The sequence below is a fragment of the Rutidosis leptorrhynchoides genome, chromosome 6 (assembly GCF_046630445.1).
Source record: "Rutidosis leptorrhynchoides isolate AG116_Rl617_1_P2 chromosome 6, CSIRO_AGI_Rlap_v1, whole genome shotgun sequence".
Lineage (NCBI taxonomy): Eukaryota > Viridiplantae > Streptophyta > Magnoliopsida > Asterales > Asteraceae > Rutidosis > Rutidosis leptorrhynchoides.
Genome location: NC_092338.1, coordinates 375031012 through 375048417, shown reverse-complemented (window position 1 = coordinate 375048417; position 17406 = coordinate 375031012).

The following is a 17406-nucleotide window of genomic DNA, read 5'->3' as shown; positions in this document are numbered from 1 at the left end:
AGGTTTTGACCTCTATATGAGACGTTTTTCAAAGACTGCATTCATTTTTAAAACAAACCATAACCTTTATTTCATAGATAAAGGTTTTAAAAAGCTTTACGTAGATTATCAAATAATGATAATCTAAAATATCCTGTTTACACACGACCATTACATAATGGTTTACAATACAAATATGTTACAACAAAATAAGTTTCTTGAATGCAGTTTTTACACAATATCATACAAGCATGGACTCCAAATCTCGTCCTTATTTAAGTATGCGACAGCGGAAGCTCTTAATAATCACCTGAGAATAAACATGCTTAAAACGTCAACAAAAATGTTGGTGAGTTATAGGTTTAACCTATATATATCAAATCATAATAATAGACCACAAGATTTCATATTTCAATACACATCCCATACATAGAGATAAAAATCATTCATATGGTGAACACCTGGTAACCGACATTAACAAGATGCATATATAAGAATATCCCCATCATTCCGGGACACCCTTCGGATATGATATAAATTTCGAAGTACTAAAGCATCCGGTTCTTTGGATGGGGTTTGTTAGGCCCAATAGATCTATCTTTAGGATTCGCGTCAATTAGGGTGTCTGTTCCCTAATTCTTAGATTACCAGACTTAATAAAAAGGGGCATATTCGATTTCGATAATTCAACCATAGAATGTAGTTTCACATACTTGTGTCTATTTTGTAAATCATTTATAAAACCTGCATGTATTCTCATTCCAAAAATATTAGATTTTAAAAGTGGGACTATAACTCACTTTCACAGATTTTTACTTCGTCGGGAAGTAAGACTTGGCCACTGGTTGATTCACGAACCTATAACAATATATACATATATATCAAAGTATGTTCAAAATATATTTACAACACTTTTAATATATTTTGATGTTTTAAGTTTATTAAGTCAGCTGTCCTCGTTAGTAACCTACAACTAGTTGTCCACAGTTAGATGTACAGAAATAAATCGATAAATATTATCTTGAATCAATCCACGACCCAGTGTATACGTATCTCAGTATTGATCACAACTCAAACTATATATATTTTGGAATCAACCTCAACCCTGTATAGCTAACTCCAACATTCACATATAGAGTGTCTATGGTTGTTCCGAAATATATATAGATGTGTCGACATGATAGGTCGAAACATTGTATACGTGTCTATGGTATCTCAAGATTACATAATATACAATACAAGTTGATTAAGTTATGGTTGGAATAGATTTGTTACCAATTTTCACGTAGCTAAAATGAGAAAAATTATCCAATCTTGTTTTACCCATAACTTCTTCATTTTAAATCCGTTTTGAGTGAATCAAATTGCTATGGTTTCATATTGAACTCTATTTTATGAATATAAACAGAAAAGTATAGGTTTATAGTCGGAAAAATAAGTTACAAGTCGTTTTTGTAAAGGTAGTCATTTCAGTCGAAAGAACGACGTCTAAATGACCATTTTAGAAAACATACTTCCACTTTGAGTTTAATCATAATTTTTGGATATAGTTTCATGTTCATAATAAAAATCATTTTCTCAGAATAACAACTTTTAAATCAAAGTTTATCATAGTTTTTAATTAACTAACCCAAAACAGCCCGCGGTGTTACTACGACGGCGTAAATCCGGTTTTACGGTGTTTTTCGTGTTTCCAGATTTTAAATCATTAAGTTAGAATATCATATAGATATAGAACATGTGTTTAGTTGATTTTAAAAGTCAAGTTAGAAGGATTAACTTTTGTTTACGAACAAGTTTAGAATTAACTAAACTATGTTCTAGTGATTACAAGTTTAAACCTTCGAATAAGATAGCTTTATATATATGAATCGAATGATGTTATGAACATCATTACTACCTTAAGTTCCTTGGATAAACCTACTGGAAAAGAGAAAAATGGATCTAGCTTCAACGGATCCTTGGATGGCTCGAAGTTCTTGAAGCAGAATCATGACACGAAAACAAGTTCAAGTAAGATCATCACTTGAAATAAGATTGTTATAGTTATAGAAATTGAACCAAAGTTTGAATATGATTATTACCTTGTATTAGAATGATAACCTACTGTAAGAAACAAAGATTTCTTGAGGTTGGATGATCACCTTACAAGATTGGAAGTGAGCTAGCAAACTTGAAAGTATTCTTGATTTTATGTAACTAGAACTTGTAGAATATATGAAGAACACTTAGAACTTGAAGATAGAACTTGAGAGAGATCAATTAGATGAAGAAAATTGAAGAATTAAAGTGTTTGTAGGTGTTTTTGGTCGTTGGTGTATGGATTAGATATAAAGGATATGTAATTTTGTTTTCATGTAAATAAGTCATGAATGATTACTCATATTTTTGTAATTTTATGAGATATTTCATGCTAGTTGCCAAATGATGGTTCCCACATGTGTTAGGTGACTCACATGGGCTGCTAAGAGCTGATCATTGGAGTGTATACACCAATAGTACATACATCTAAAAGCTGTGTATTATACGAGTACGAATACGGGTGCATACGAGTAGAATTGTTGATGAAACTGAACGAGGATGTAATTGTAAGCATTTTTGTTAAGTAGAAGTATTTTGATAAGTGTATTGAAGTCTTTCAAAAGTGTATAAATACATATTAAAACACTACATGTATATACATTTTAACTGAGTCGTTAAGTCATCGTTAGTCGTTACATGTAAATGTTGTTTTGAAACCTTTAGGTTAATGATCTTGTTGAATGTTGTTAACCCATTGTTTATTATAACAAATGAGATGTTAAATTGTTATATTATCATGATATTATGATATATAATATATCTCAGTATGATGTATATACAGTTAAATGTCGTTACAACGATAATCGTTACATATATGTCTCGTTTCGAAATCATTAAGTTAGTAGTCTTATTTTTACATATGTATTTCATTGTTAATACACTTAATAATATATTTACTTATCATTTAACATAATTAACCAAGTGTATCAATATCTTAATATGATTCATATGTACCTAGTAAGACGTTGTTATAACGATAATCGTTATATATATCGTTTTCGAGTTTCTTAAATTAATAGTCTCATTTTTATGTATATAACTCATTGTTAAAATACCTAATGAGATACATACTTATAATAAAAACATGTTAACTATATATATAACCATATATATGTCATCGTATAGTTTTTACAAGTTTTAACGTTCGTGAATCACCGGTCAACTTGGGTGGTCAATTGTCTATATGAAACACATTTCAATTAATCAAGTCTTAACAAGTTTGATTGCTTAACATGTTGGAAACATTTAATCATGTAAATATCAATCTCAATTAATATATATAAACATGGAAAAGTTTGGGTCACTACAATATGTATGCAGTTTATCTTATGTACACAACAGGGTAAAACAACGCATTTTCAAAGACTGGTATTAAGTTCAGCAAAAGCAACTAATTTTGACGACAAGATGCAAAATATATGTGAAATAACAACAAGACGGAATGAACAAATGATGTGCACCATTTATCATTCAGCAAACAAACACAAAGATGTTTGGAAACTTGGTAAAATTTAATCATTTTCACACAAATCACCCTCAATAATTTAAATTGTTACTGATTTCTTGCAAATGAGGGCATTGCAAGATCTTAAGTGTGGGAAGGGGTTAAATTCTTTCGGATTTTAAAATTTTTACTTTATACACTTGGTTACCATTAGAAATACTAGTAAAGTAGTAGTTGTATTAGAATCTAGTGCTCTCTGATAATAAAGAACAGCCCTAGTCTTATATACTGACTACCCAATTCTAGTAAAATTTTTCAAAATTTTCAATTAAATGAACTCAAAATCATGTTTATACATATTTATGAATGATAAAACTAGGTTTTAACACCAAAATTATTGTTACCTCGGAAAGGACATAAATTGAGAAACAAATCAAAATGTTAAAATTCATTTAAAATGGAATAGAGGACAATAAAAAGGAAAATAAAAGCCAAGTGTGGGAAAATTTACCAAGATATTTTAAACATATGTCACATATTTCTGTAACAAATAACTGAAAATACTTTTGCTTTGGACTAAACTAAACTGTTTTACCCGATGAAAGAAAAGAAGAGCTGGATCTACACGATGAATCAATTCCATCATTAAAAGGAAGTAAAGTCTTCCGAAAAAGAAACGCGCTTCTTGATTTAGGTCAGGAAGTTGTCGTCCAGACCAACTGTAGGTTGACGAAAAACCTAGAAAAGTCATCACTAAAATCAGCAGGAAATCCACGGACCTCAGCATTAAACAGGGTCGCCAAGTGGTCAGATTTATCCTAACCATGAGAAGGATTTATCTCGTACAATGGGGGGCACCATGCAAATTAGCTGGATAAGACTAATGAATCAGATCCCCAGAAAGGATAATCTCCTTAAAAGATCAAAAATCAGCTTTTAAGCCTGATATTACTCAATCCTTGAGATTGACCTTAAAGATTGAGAATTACAAACTCATGGAATTCAATGATATCTAAACTCGAGCCTGAACGAGAAAATATTTTGATCAAAATTACAAACCGATTTGTTTTCTAAAAACTCATTTTCAATGCGTTCATTACCATTGAACGTAAAATCCTAGGAATTCACCTGGAATTCATTAGGTCACCTGAACTAAATCGGGTGTCAACTGTAAGAACGGTGGTTGCATAGTGGTCAAAGACAGGACCTTGTGCCAAACCTACAAATTATAAGGGTGAGCTTTACTATTGCTCCTACCAAGGATAGTAATTGCGTCTGACACGTTATAGACCATAATTAAAAGCATGTCAGGGGACATTGCCTTCACAGTTGCTTGTTCAACGCTTTCCTTTACAACCGGACGGTAGTTTACCGAAAGGTAATATACGGGACAAGTAAACTGGACGTGTTGCTTTCCAAATACAAGGTTAGCAAGTGGGTGACACAAAACCATAAGTTTTGAGCTAAAATTTTCAAATCTGAAACCCACCAAACCCACAAAAATATTTTGCAAACACCGGTGAAGGGTTATTCCGGAAAACTTATCTAGGGTAAAAACTAGATTTAATTTTCAAAAGATCAAATGTTTTCATAAAGACCCAATTTCCTTAATGGATCTAAATTTTTATAGTCATGTGGGACTGTAAACCATATCGTTACTACCATTGTTTATACCGCCGTATAGAAATCACTGATGTACAAAGTGTGAAGAATAAAGAAGTGATTCTAGTATTTCAAGACGATATTGCTTGAGGACAAACAACGCTCAAGTGTGGGAATATTTGATAATGCTAAAAACGAACATATATTTCATAGCATTATTCCTCAAGAAAGACAAGCTTTTAGTTGCAATTGTTCTATTTACAAGTGATATTCTTTTAAATAATAAAAGGTGAAGACAAAAGACAGATTCGACGAATTAAAGACGCAAACGACCAAAAAGCTCAAAAGTACAAAAGACAATCAAAGAGGTTCCAATTATTGATAAGAAACGTCTCGAAATTACAAGAGTACAAGATTCAAAATGCAAAGTACAAGATATTAAATTGGACGCAAGGATGTTCGAAAATCCGGAACCGGGACCAGAGTCAACTCTCAACGCTCGACGCAACGGACTAAAAATTACAAGTTAACTATGTATATAAATATAATATAATATATAATTAATTATATAAATTATATATATATTATATTTATATAATAAACCGTCGGTAAACAAAGAGCCAAAATGGAGTGAGCTGTAATTACAAACTCCGCGACTCGCGGAGTTTGAAGAAGGAATGGGCCGCGAGTCGCGGAGCCCCAAAAACTGAAACTCCCTATAAAGCCCAACGAATTCTGATCAATTTTTCATCCAATATCCATCAATCTCTCTATCTATATACGTAATATTTATAATTTATATTTTAATTTTAATTTTAATCCTAATAATAAGGGTATGTTAGCAAATGTTGTAAGGGTATAAGTCGAAATTATGTCCGTGTAACGCTACGCTATTTTTAATCATTGTAAGTTATGTTCAACCTTTTTAATTTAATGTCTCGTAGCTAAGTTATTATTATGCTTATTTAATCCGAAGTAATCATGATGTTGGGCTAATTACTAAAATTGGGTAATTGGACTTTGTACCATAATTGGGGTTTGGACAAAAGAACGACACTTGTGGAAATTAGACTATGGGCTATTAATGGGCTTTATATTTGTTTAACTAAATGATAGTTTGTTAATGTTAATATAAAGAATTACAATTGGGCGTCCCTATAAATTACCATATACACTCGATCGGACACGATGGGCGGGGTATTTATATGTACAAATAATCGTTCATTTAACCGGACACGGGAATGGATTAATAGCCACTAGAATTATTAAAACAGGGGTGAAATTATGTACAAGGACACTTGGCATAATTGATAACAAAGTATTAAAACCTTGGGTTACACTCAGTCGACATTCTGGTGTAATTATTAAACAAAGTAATAAAACCTTGTTACAGTTTAAGTCCCCAATTAGTTGGAATATTTAACTTCGGGTATAAGGATAATTTGACGAGGACACTCGCACTTTATATTTATGACTGATGGACTGTTATGGACAAAAACCAGACGAACATATTAAATAATCCAGGACAAAGGACAATTAACCCATGGGCATAAAACTAAAATCAACACGTCAAACATCATGATTACGGAAGTTTAAATAAGCATAATTATTTTATTTCATATTTTATTTCCTTTATTTTATATTTAATTGCACTTCTAATTATCGCATTTTATTTATTGTTATTGTATTTAATTGCACTTTAATTTTCGTACTTTTTAATTATCGCAAGTTTATTTTATCGCACTTTTATTTATCGCAATTTCATTATCGTTATTTACTTTACGCTTTAATTTAAGTCTTGTATTTATTTATTATTTTACATTTGGTTTTAACTGCGACTAAAGTTTTAAAATCGACAAACCGGTCATTAAATGGTAAAAACCCCCTTTATAATAATAATATTACTTATATATATATATATTTGTATTTTTATAAAAGTAAACTAATATAGCGTTAAGCTTTGTTTAAAGATTTTCCCTGTGGAACGAACCGGACTTACTAAAAACTACACTACTGTATGATTAGGTACACTGCCTATAAGTGTTGTAGCAAGGTTTAAGTATATCCATTCTATAAATAAATAAATATCTTGTGTAAAATTGTATCGTATTTAATAGTATTTCCTGCTAAAAATTTAAAAGCTATTTTATATACACCTCGCATAATATCAGTTAAATTATTTCCTTTTTTTTTCACATAAGTATTGTAATATTCTAACATGCGCACGAGGGCGTAACATGATTCAAGTGTGGGGGAGAAGGGAAGTTTTAAATTTTTTTGGGATACATTAATTGGTTTGAAGCTTAAAGTGAGTAAAACATTATGGTTATTAAAGTTGAACAAAAATTTTATCATAATTTTATAACAAACCAAGTGTGATTTTTGTGAAAAAGAGTTGAAGAATAAGTGAAGAGGCATGGTACTAAATGGGTATTAAGAAAAAGTTGATGTTAGCACCTAAATTAAACAAAAAGTTTCAAAGTGGTCAAGTTAAGAAGTAAAGTCTTCTTAGTCGAGTTATCAAGGTGTTTTCAAAAAGGAAGTAAAGTCTTCCAATTTATGTTTCATAAGCACTTTTAGTGCAGCTTTTTACCCATGAATTGACGAAATTGAAAAGTACAAAATGTCATTTCATGTTCATTCACATCTTCTTTCGATACCCGGAACAAATGCTAGTGCTGGAACTTGTTTTGTGTCGCTATCCAAAACCAGGATTAGCTGTGGATGACACTAGCCATACCCGCAGTTCGCTGCAAAACAGCAAGTTTAGGGGCTGGATAAATATTCCTAAACGAGAGCCATGCTTGGGGCTAAAACTACAACACGAGAGCTCGATGGAGCCAAATCCATAAAACAGCCAGTATAGGGGCTGGATAAATATTCCTACACGAGAGCCTTGTTGGGGCGTATAATACCGCTAAAATAGAGCTAGATGGGGCTAAATCCACACAAACTATTTCTCATTATAATTCACGTGGGACTTAAATTCCACGACCCTTCGTCGATTGTCCACCCTTCTCCGAGAGTCACCGGAGGAGTTGTTGAGGCATGAGATGAGTGCCGTGATCCTAAAACACCGGGAGAACCAAAAAGGGTGTCTTTAGACACTCTGGCACACCAACCTTTAAAACAAATATGGAATTGACGGTACATGGTTCTTTTATCTAGTTCATATGGCGTATGGCTCCCACTTGACTCATGGTTCATTTGAAGATTAAAAAGTTTGAGGTTTATTTACACTTTGCTATGAAGTATTCGTTCAAGACAAGATGTTGATATAATCATGATTCAATTTGGTAATTTAAAGTTGGTTAACTTCAAGTGGGAGTCATGTCGAAGGAATTTATGTTTCACATTGAGTTCAAGACTTTGCGGTTTTATTCATGCCTTTGAAGATTTATCATTTGCTAGAGATTTGAGTTGAAGATTTGAGTTTAAAATTGTTTGAGGACAAACAATGATAAGTGTGGGGGAGTTGATCGGTTCATAAATGCCGATCGTATTTGATATTAAGAGATGGATTTTACGCGTGCATTTGAAGTTTAAAAAGTCATTTTATAAGGTTTTCATAATGGGCAACAAGTCAAGACGAAACGCGAAAACGAGGGTTAAAACGAGAAAAAGACGCGAAAAATGGAACCCAGCCGCAATTTGCGACTGGTGGGCGCAAGGAGGCGCCTGGCCTGGGGTCACAAACTTTTTAGGTGGAATTCGGGCATAAGGAGGAGCCTGGAATTGGCGCCCGGGCGTAATTTGCGCCCGGTGAGCATAATTTGCGGCTGGAGCTATTTTTGGATAGAATTTGAGGCCGAATTTGAGGGATTTCATGCTTGGGGAATACCCTACTTCATCCCTATATAAGGTAAACCCTAGGCTATGAATTCCACATCTTTTCTATCAGTTTTAAGAGCATCAAATACACAAAAACACACCATCAATCATCATCAAATAAAGATTCAAGCTAGGTTTTAAGGAGTGTTCATCATGCAAATTCAAGAAGCAACCATGAGCATCATCACCAACATGCTTGGCTAGTTTCTTTTACTTTATTCCTTCCATGAACAATTGATACATGTGTTCTTTTCATTCAAGTTTATGTGGTTTGTAATGTTATAATACTTATGTCTTTTGAATTGTGATATTATGAACCAATTGTTTATTGATCAATGCAAGTATTATTGATTGTGATTATTGCAAGTTGAATTATAGTGATTTAACATTGTGTTCTTGATCTAACTTAGTGTTAATTAGATTAAGGATAAAGACATAGTGTCTAGGTTGCATGATTCAATCTCAAGATAGTTAGAATTGATAAGCCTAAGAAATCTTGTCTATGAGATTTGATCAATACTTGATAAGCATAATACTTGTTTGAATGAATGCATGTTAGATTGGGATTGTGAAGGGATAAAGGATTTTAATCAATTGATTACAACCTTTTTCATTTAGCTCATTGTTTATGCTCTTAAATATTTAAAGTTTACATTTGCTTAGTAATTGTTAATCTAGTCTTTACTTTAGTTAATTTTAGTTAATCATAAACAAACCAATCTTGAAATTGCTTGCTAGTTAACCATAACTTCCCGTGGAACGAATCCTGTTTACCATATCTAAAGTAGAGTAACTAGGCTATTTTTGACCGGCCCTTCGACACCAATCAGAAGTCAAGAATGACATCTCACGTAATATAACTCAAACGTTATATACATAACCATAATAGATGACATAGAAATGTTGAGAATTTCAGAAGTCAAGAATGACATCCCTCGGTTTCACTAACCGATGTGTTCTTATAAAGATAAACTCGCATGAGTCAGAGAATACGTTTAAATCGGAATGGGAGTTCCTCCCAGATTTAGAACATAACATAGATGTACGTATATGAAAACGATATACATACCAATACGATACAAATAATCACATATAATAATACATTATAGGCCAGGCTGTAGACTAGACTCACTAATGCACCCTATTGACTCGGGGTGACGACATCAATGCAGCCTAATTCCCTACAACCAACGCTCTGATACCAACTTTAACGACCCGTCAAAGTACACTTGACGACCATCGTTATCTTGGTCCCACAGCTTGATCATAACTCTAAATAAATTTAATAAATAACCTTGCATTCTTTATTTAAAAATGATTTCCTATAAAGGGAACCCACCAAAATATGTAAGTTTAGAAAAATCATACATAAATACTTAATCAAAATTTGACCAAAACAAAGTCAACAAACACCCACAATTTAATGTATCAAAATAGTATGCAAGTTAATGTTTAACAAAAGCTGCCATCATAAATATGCAGACTCTCTAAGCACAGTGGAAGCAATCAATCATGAACATGAGAATAAAACATGCGAGTAACTGTCAACAAAAATGTTGAGTGAATTATAGGTTTAATATTGCAAACAATATTTAATTTAAATCGTAAAATTTATGTTTGAAAACATAAAGCCTTATTTTGGACCACAAAAATTATATGCTCGAAAACATATAAAACATTATTCCATTAACCCGTGACCCACCTTGCAACAACTTAACCAATTCCACCCTTACCAAACACAATATACACTGAACAGGTGTATCTTCAAATAATTACGAAGTACTAATACATTCCGTCTTCAAAAATTGCTAGCTCGACTAGCACGAAATGGGGTTGTCAAACCCGATAGATCTATCCATAGGATTCGCGTTCACCAGTAGAAACCAGTGATTAAAGTTACCAGACTAGGGAATATTTTAGTTCAACTCACAATGAATAACTTAAACCAACTTCCACTTGTGTCCAATATAAAAAAATAAAATGCATGTATTCTCATCCCAAAAGATATAAAATAGAAAAATGGTACTATAACTCACCTTAACGTAATCGAAGTAACAACACAGAAATGTGAACCGCAAATGATAAAGTGATCAAGAATGATCACTACGCCGACCTATACATAAGCAGGTCGATATTAATAACTAACTTAGGTCAAGTCTTAGTATGATAGCTATAGTACTTGTTGCAAGTAGGCATAGAACAACACTCAACATGCTTCAGTTTGATCAGAACAGCGTAAGGGCACGTACTTTCTATTTTTAGAAAGTTTCTATTTTTAGCAGGTTTCCATTTTTGGAAAGTTTCTATTTTAGGAAAGTTTCTATTATAGGAAAGTTTATATTTTTAGAAAGTTACTATTTTTGGAAAGTTTCCATATTTAGAAAGTCAACAAAAGTCAACTAAAATTCAAAGTCAACTAAAAAGTCAACCTTAGTCAAACATAAGTATACGTTATATTAATAATATAAGTTATAATGTTAATTAAAGTCAAATATGTATAATTATGTCATAACATAAGTTTAATTAAATTAAATTGAATTATTAAAGTTAACATAAGTTTAAATGATATAATTATTATAACATAAGTATTTAATTAATTAATTAAATATTAATCATGATATAGGTATTATTAATTAATAATAAATTTTAATCTTATCATAAGTGTTATTAATTAATAATGAATTATTAACCATATCATAAGTTTCTAATTAAAATCATTAAATTATAAGTATTTAATAATTAAATTATAATTAAATAATAACTAAGCCTTATAATAATTAAATAATTAATTAATATTTATTATAAGTCTTATTATAATAATCTCATAACATATGTTTAATACTTACCATAAATATTTCTCATTAACAATAAAAGTATTATTAATCATAAATTTAATTAAAAGTTTCATTAATCAAAATGTAATTAATAAATGATATAATAAATATGTATATCATAAGTCTTAAATTAATTAATTACTTTTTATATCCTAAGTAATTTAATAATAATGAAAATCATTATTTATATCATAAATTCCATTTTATAACCATAAGTTTTAATTTAAAGTTCATCAGGTCATAACTTGAGTCCCGGGTAACGGTTTTCGGCGAGTCTTATATATATCTCCGCCTAACCAAACCACCCGACACATTAGTGTACTCAATAACACCCAAAGAACATCCACCAAGTCATGACCATCAGCCATATATCAACTTGGAGCTTTAATCCGTTCAAAAAACAAGTTTTAGTCATAACGGGTGATCCGTGGCTCGGATTTCGATGATCCGAACATGAATGTTCATCCAATCATCAATCCTAACACACTAGTACACCCTAGAGACTCCTAAAATGGTCACAAAGTCGGACAAAACCTGAAACAATTCGTTTTTATATTTTGATTTCAAGAAAACACCATTTTAATCATATCTTAAGCTCCGGGAATCGAAATAACATGAATCCGGAGTCTAAAATTAATGTCTTGATGAGAGGAACACATCTAAACACTTTAATTTAACATTTATGTCAGTTAAGTTTACAGAAATGATCAAACAAGCTGCTGTCCCAAATCAATCAAACCGAGAACATGAATTAACGAGTGATTCTACGCATACAATCAACAATACAACAACATACAAGCATCATAACATCATAATAACATATAAATACATAAAAATAAAAGAAAAATCAAAAATTTAGGGTTAGGGTTTATACCCTAATCGATAATCAAAGAGTATGAACGCGTAGAGCTCGTTGTGTAGAATCCGATTATGTAAACAATTGGATGATCCAAGCAAGTTTTGATGATCAAATGGTGATGATGGTGGTGGTAGTAGGGGACGGCCAAAGGAGAAGGAAGAGGGAGAAGAGAGAAAATATTAGGATTAGGTTTTGGAGAAATGGGAATGAAAATGCGAAAATGAAAAGCAAGGGAGCCTAACACCCCCTCCCCTTGGGGTGTTCGGCCAAAATTAGTGAGGGGTGGGCCCCTTAGTGGGCTACTTTGATGTTTTGATAATTTGCTTCTAGCCCGAACGCCCGATCGAAACCCGAAACGCCAAAACACTATTACACGATTAAATAATCGGAGAGATAACAAATACGCGATGAATAAAATATATAAACACTATATATAAACATATGACATAAAAATATCATATTTAAAATAATTTGGATTTAAAATCCCAAAAATTTGACCGTTGGTTTGAAAACCGAAAAGATTCGCCGGATAGAAATCCACGACACGTAGAAACGTACAATTTAAAATATGAATACAAATATTCATATAACACATAATAAATAATATTATTACTAAAATAATAATATAGGTCATAGAAATGATGTGGCACGAATAACAATTAACGGACGTTAAATAATAAACGGTAAAAGATAACGGAAAAAGTAGGGTCGTGACAATTCCATGGTGGCTAAACTGCGATGACCCGAGAATTTCTGACCAAATTTAAACATAATCTTTATATGATTTCGACACGATAAGCAAATTCCATAATGTTGAGTCTAAAAATTTTGAACTGTTTATATATTCAATTGACCATCGACTGCTCTTGAAGATTCACGAACAGCTAATTGTAAATAGATATGTGTGTATATATACATATATATAAATAATAATTGAAAATATAATTGGAAATATTATATGTTGTTATTTTTAAAATTAATTATGTAAAATAAAATAAAAATATGATATTATGAGAATTATTATTTAAAACACATCTATATAAATAAAGTATATTAAATATATATATTTTGGGATTTCGAATATAGTTAGTAAACGACACTAACACTCAATTGTCATTTGTTCGATATTAAGCAAGTTAAATTTGAACTTATGTGATTTTAAAATAAACGGTGATCCTAAAATGAGTTCTATAAATTTTAGGCTTACTAAAAATGTATTTAGGATCTAGTTATTAAGTTTTAACACTTTTTATATTTCACCCATAAATGAGAGGGACAGTTGATGTAATTTTTATTTAATAAATTAATGATCGAATTTTATACCATAATGACCAAAATAAATAAATATAGCTAATTTAAAAATATGGGATTTTTTTGAACACTTCCATCATGTGTGGACAACTAGGAAAAGGGGTACGGGATTTAAGGAGATAGCTAGATGAATTCTTTTAATCACTACGTTACCATCTGTTTCTCTTTTATTCATTTTTTTTAGACTGTGAACGAAATGGGTTGAAATCCATATATTTTGGGTCGTGATTGTTATGTCATGGGCTGATGACTTTATTTTGTTGGGTCATATTGTTTTGGGTCGAGACCCAGCTTCTGTCATCGATTGGGTTATAAAAGTTGATGGTAATTAAGTGACTACAATGATACGTGAATGATGATGATGATGAATGGTGAAGAATAAGGTGCGGTATTACTAATAGATTAAGATAATACACTTATGATTTTATGTGATATTATATCGATGATGATGAATATGATAGACATGGAGGGGATTGCATATAGCTTGCTGTTTCCATTAACCGTTTAAGAAGTTATCAAATCAAATCCTAATTTAAGCTTAAGCGGGCTTAGGAAGGTTAATCAATTGGGCCGAGTTTTCTATAATATTAGTTGGGCCGAGTAATTGCTGTTGGGCCAAAAAAATTTAAAATACAAGTTATATAGGTTATCGTATGGGATCATATCAGACAAACCAAGACAGTTTAATGGTTTAGTGTACTTGGGTTTAACGTGAGGTCGCGGGTTCGAGCCCTGTCCAAGTCATCTTTTTAAGAAAAGCCCTTGAGGTAGTTATTATTATTATTATTATTATTATTATTATTATTATTATTATTATTATTATTATTATTATTATTATTATTATTATTATTATTATTATTATTATTATTATTATTATTATTATTGTTATTAACATCAATTACTATCAAGCATTATTAATAGGTATTATTAGTACTAAGAGTTATTATCACAATTATAATCTATATTGTAAAACTAATACAACTTTTTATTTTATTATCATTATTGTTAAAATTATCATCTTACTAAAACTATATTATTAATAAAATTATCATTTTTATTATTATTCTGAATTGACACTATTGATATCATTATTATTAACATTATAAAGAGATTACAACTTTTTAATTACTAGTATTAGTATTATATTGCCAAATAACAATTAGTACATAACACTATATTTAAAACATATAACATATAAGTTATTAAAATAACAAGAATATCACTAATAATATAAATTCGTTCAATTACAATCATATGAGTTAATGTATATAAATGATATAGGTTCGTGAATCTGAGGTCAACCCTACACTTGTTCAATATCGTCATATGTATTTTTACTACAAAATACAATAAGTGAGTTTCATTTGCTCCCTTTTTAAATGCTTTTGCAATATATATTTTTGGGACTGAGAATACATGCGTTATTTTTACAACTGCTTTATTAAATGCTTTTGAAATACATTTTGAACTGCGAATACATGAAATGATTTTATAAATGTTTGACGAGATAGAAACAAGCAAAACATTCCTCGAATGAATTATGTGGACGTGATAATTGCCACCATTGAATTTTGTGGACGTGATAATTGCCACAATTGATATGAATATTGTTCCCCTGATTATTATTGCTTGGTAATCTAAGAATTAGGGAACATCACTAATTTTGAGAATTAGTGCACGCCTAATTGACGCGAATCCTAAAGGTAACTACCGGGTTTAACACCCCCACCCAGAATGTTCACTAGACGGAAGGGCTAGTGGGCGTGGTGTTTAGTACTTCGAAGTTTATATGATTATTATACAGACGAGATGTTCTGTTTTGGGGATATTATTATGCGCATTATATGTTAAGGTCGGTTACCAAGCCAAGCAATGAAAATAAAGTGAATGTTATGTATCGAGAGAATGATTTTATACACAGGTTATGTGTATGTTATTTTTGTGCACGAAATATGTGTACGGTTACTATGATTTATGAAAAAATGGATTTCTCACACGAGAAATGTGTACTGTATTTAAAAGATATCGCATGTACATTACAGGTGGGTATATGATTCGGGCCCATTTGTACCATGCAGGATTTAAATCTTGTGGTCTATCAAAATGATGAATTTTATTGTTTTATGATAAACTTATGAACTCACCAACCTTTTGGTTGACACTTTAAAGCATGTTTATTCTCAGGTTTGAAAGAAGTCTTCCGCTGTGCGTTTGCTCATTTTAAAGATATTACATGGAGTCGTTCATGGCATATAGAGGTCCGTTCATCGCAATGGTACCAGATGTTATTGTATTCGTTCAGGAAGATTTTGGACGGGGTATGACATGTGGTATCAGAGCGTTGGTCTTAGCGAACCAGGTCTTGCATTAGTGTGTCTAACTGATAGTTATTTAGATGCATTAGTGAGTCTGGACTTTGACCGTTTCTGCATGTCAAAAGTTTGGCTTATCATTTAGTGTCAAAAATTATTTGCTTATCATCCTTAAAGTCTAGACACGTCTTACTGCCTCTATTGCATAGACAGTGTATAGAAAAATTCATATCTTAGTGTATCTGTTATTGTTACCTTTGCCTGACAGTTTCCGTAGATTCCTCCGTAACTTATGGGATTTTAGTATTATATATGCATATGTAAATTATGTATTGCAGGGTACTAATCTACATCCTATAATCTATTTCTTATCAAAAATCCTTCATCTGATCGTATGAGATGAATCCTCAACCAGTTCGAGTCCCTTAGATTATGATAGATATTCCAATAGTTATTCCGACAGCTATTCTGATATGGATTTCCACTCGAACTCCGAAAGCAGTGTAACAAGAATGGAGCAACCAATCAGCCATCCCCAATTCATCTGATGGGTTCGTAGTCGACTTAATCAATGGAGACACGAAGAAGGCGATCCTTTTCACCAACCAAATTTACCTCTTGACGATGAACCTAAAGCACTTACCGGTGAACCTGTCCGTAACACTATTTTCTCTCTCATCTCCAGGATATCTCGTCATGACTTTATACTATCTCGAATTTTAGATCTTATTCATCCGGTCATCCGAACCGACAATCATTCTGGTGTAATAGAAGATGTCAACGAGCTTCGCGCTCGAGTAGTGGCTTTGGAGAATATGGTGCAAAACTTACCAGCTTCAGCAACATTAACACCAGTACCATCAACAACAACATCTGCAGCACAAACCTCAATATCTTATTCTATACCTCGAGTATAATCATCGTTCTACATATCGTTCTATCTATTTTATCTTCGTTCAACATGGCGATTATGTAATCTCTATTGTTTTAGAGATTATATATTCATGTTCTAACGGTAAATAAAATGATTTTAATATCATATTAACTTATGAAATCCATGTTACATCTGAAGAAAATATATATGTATATATGTTTTCATAAAGGTTGTAATTAAAAATTCTCTTGTACAAACTATTAATGGTGAAAATATTT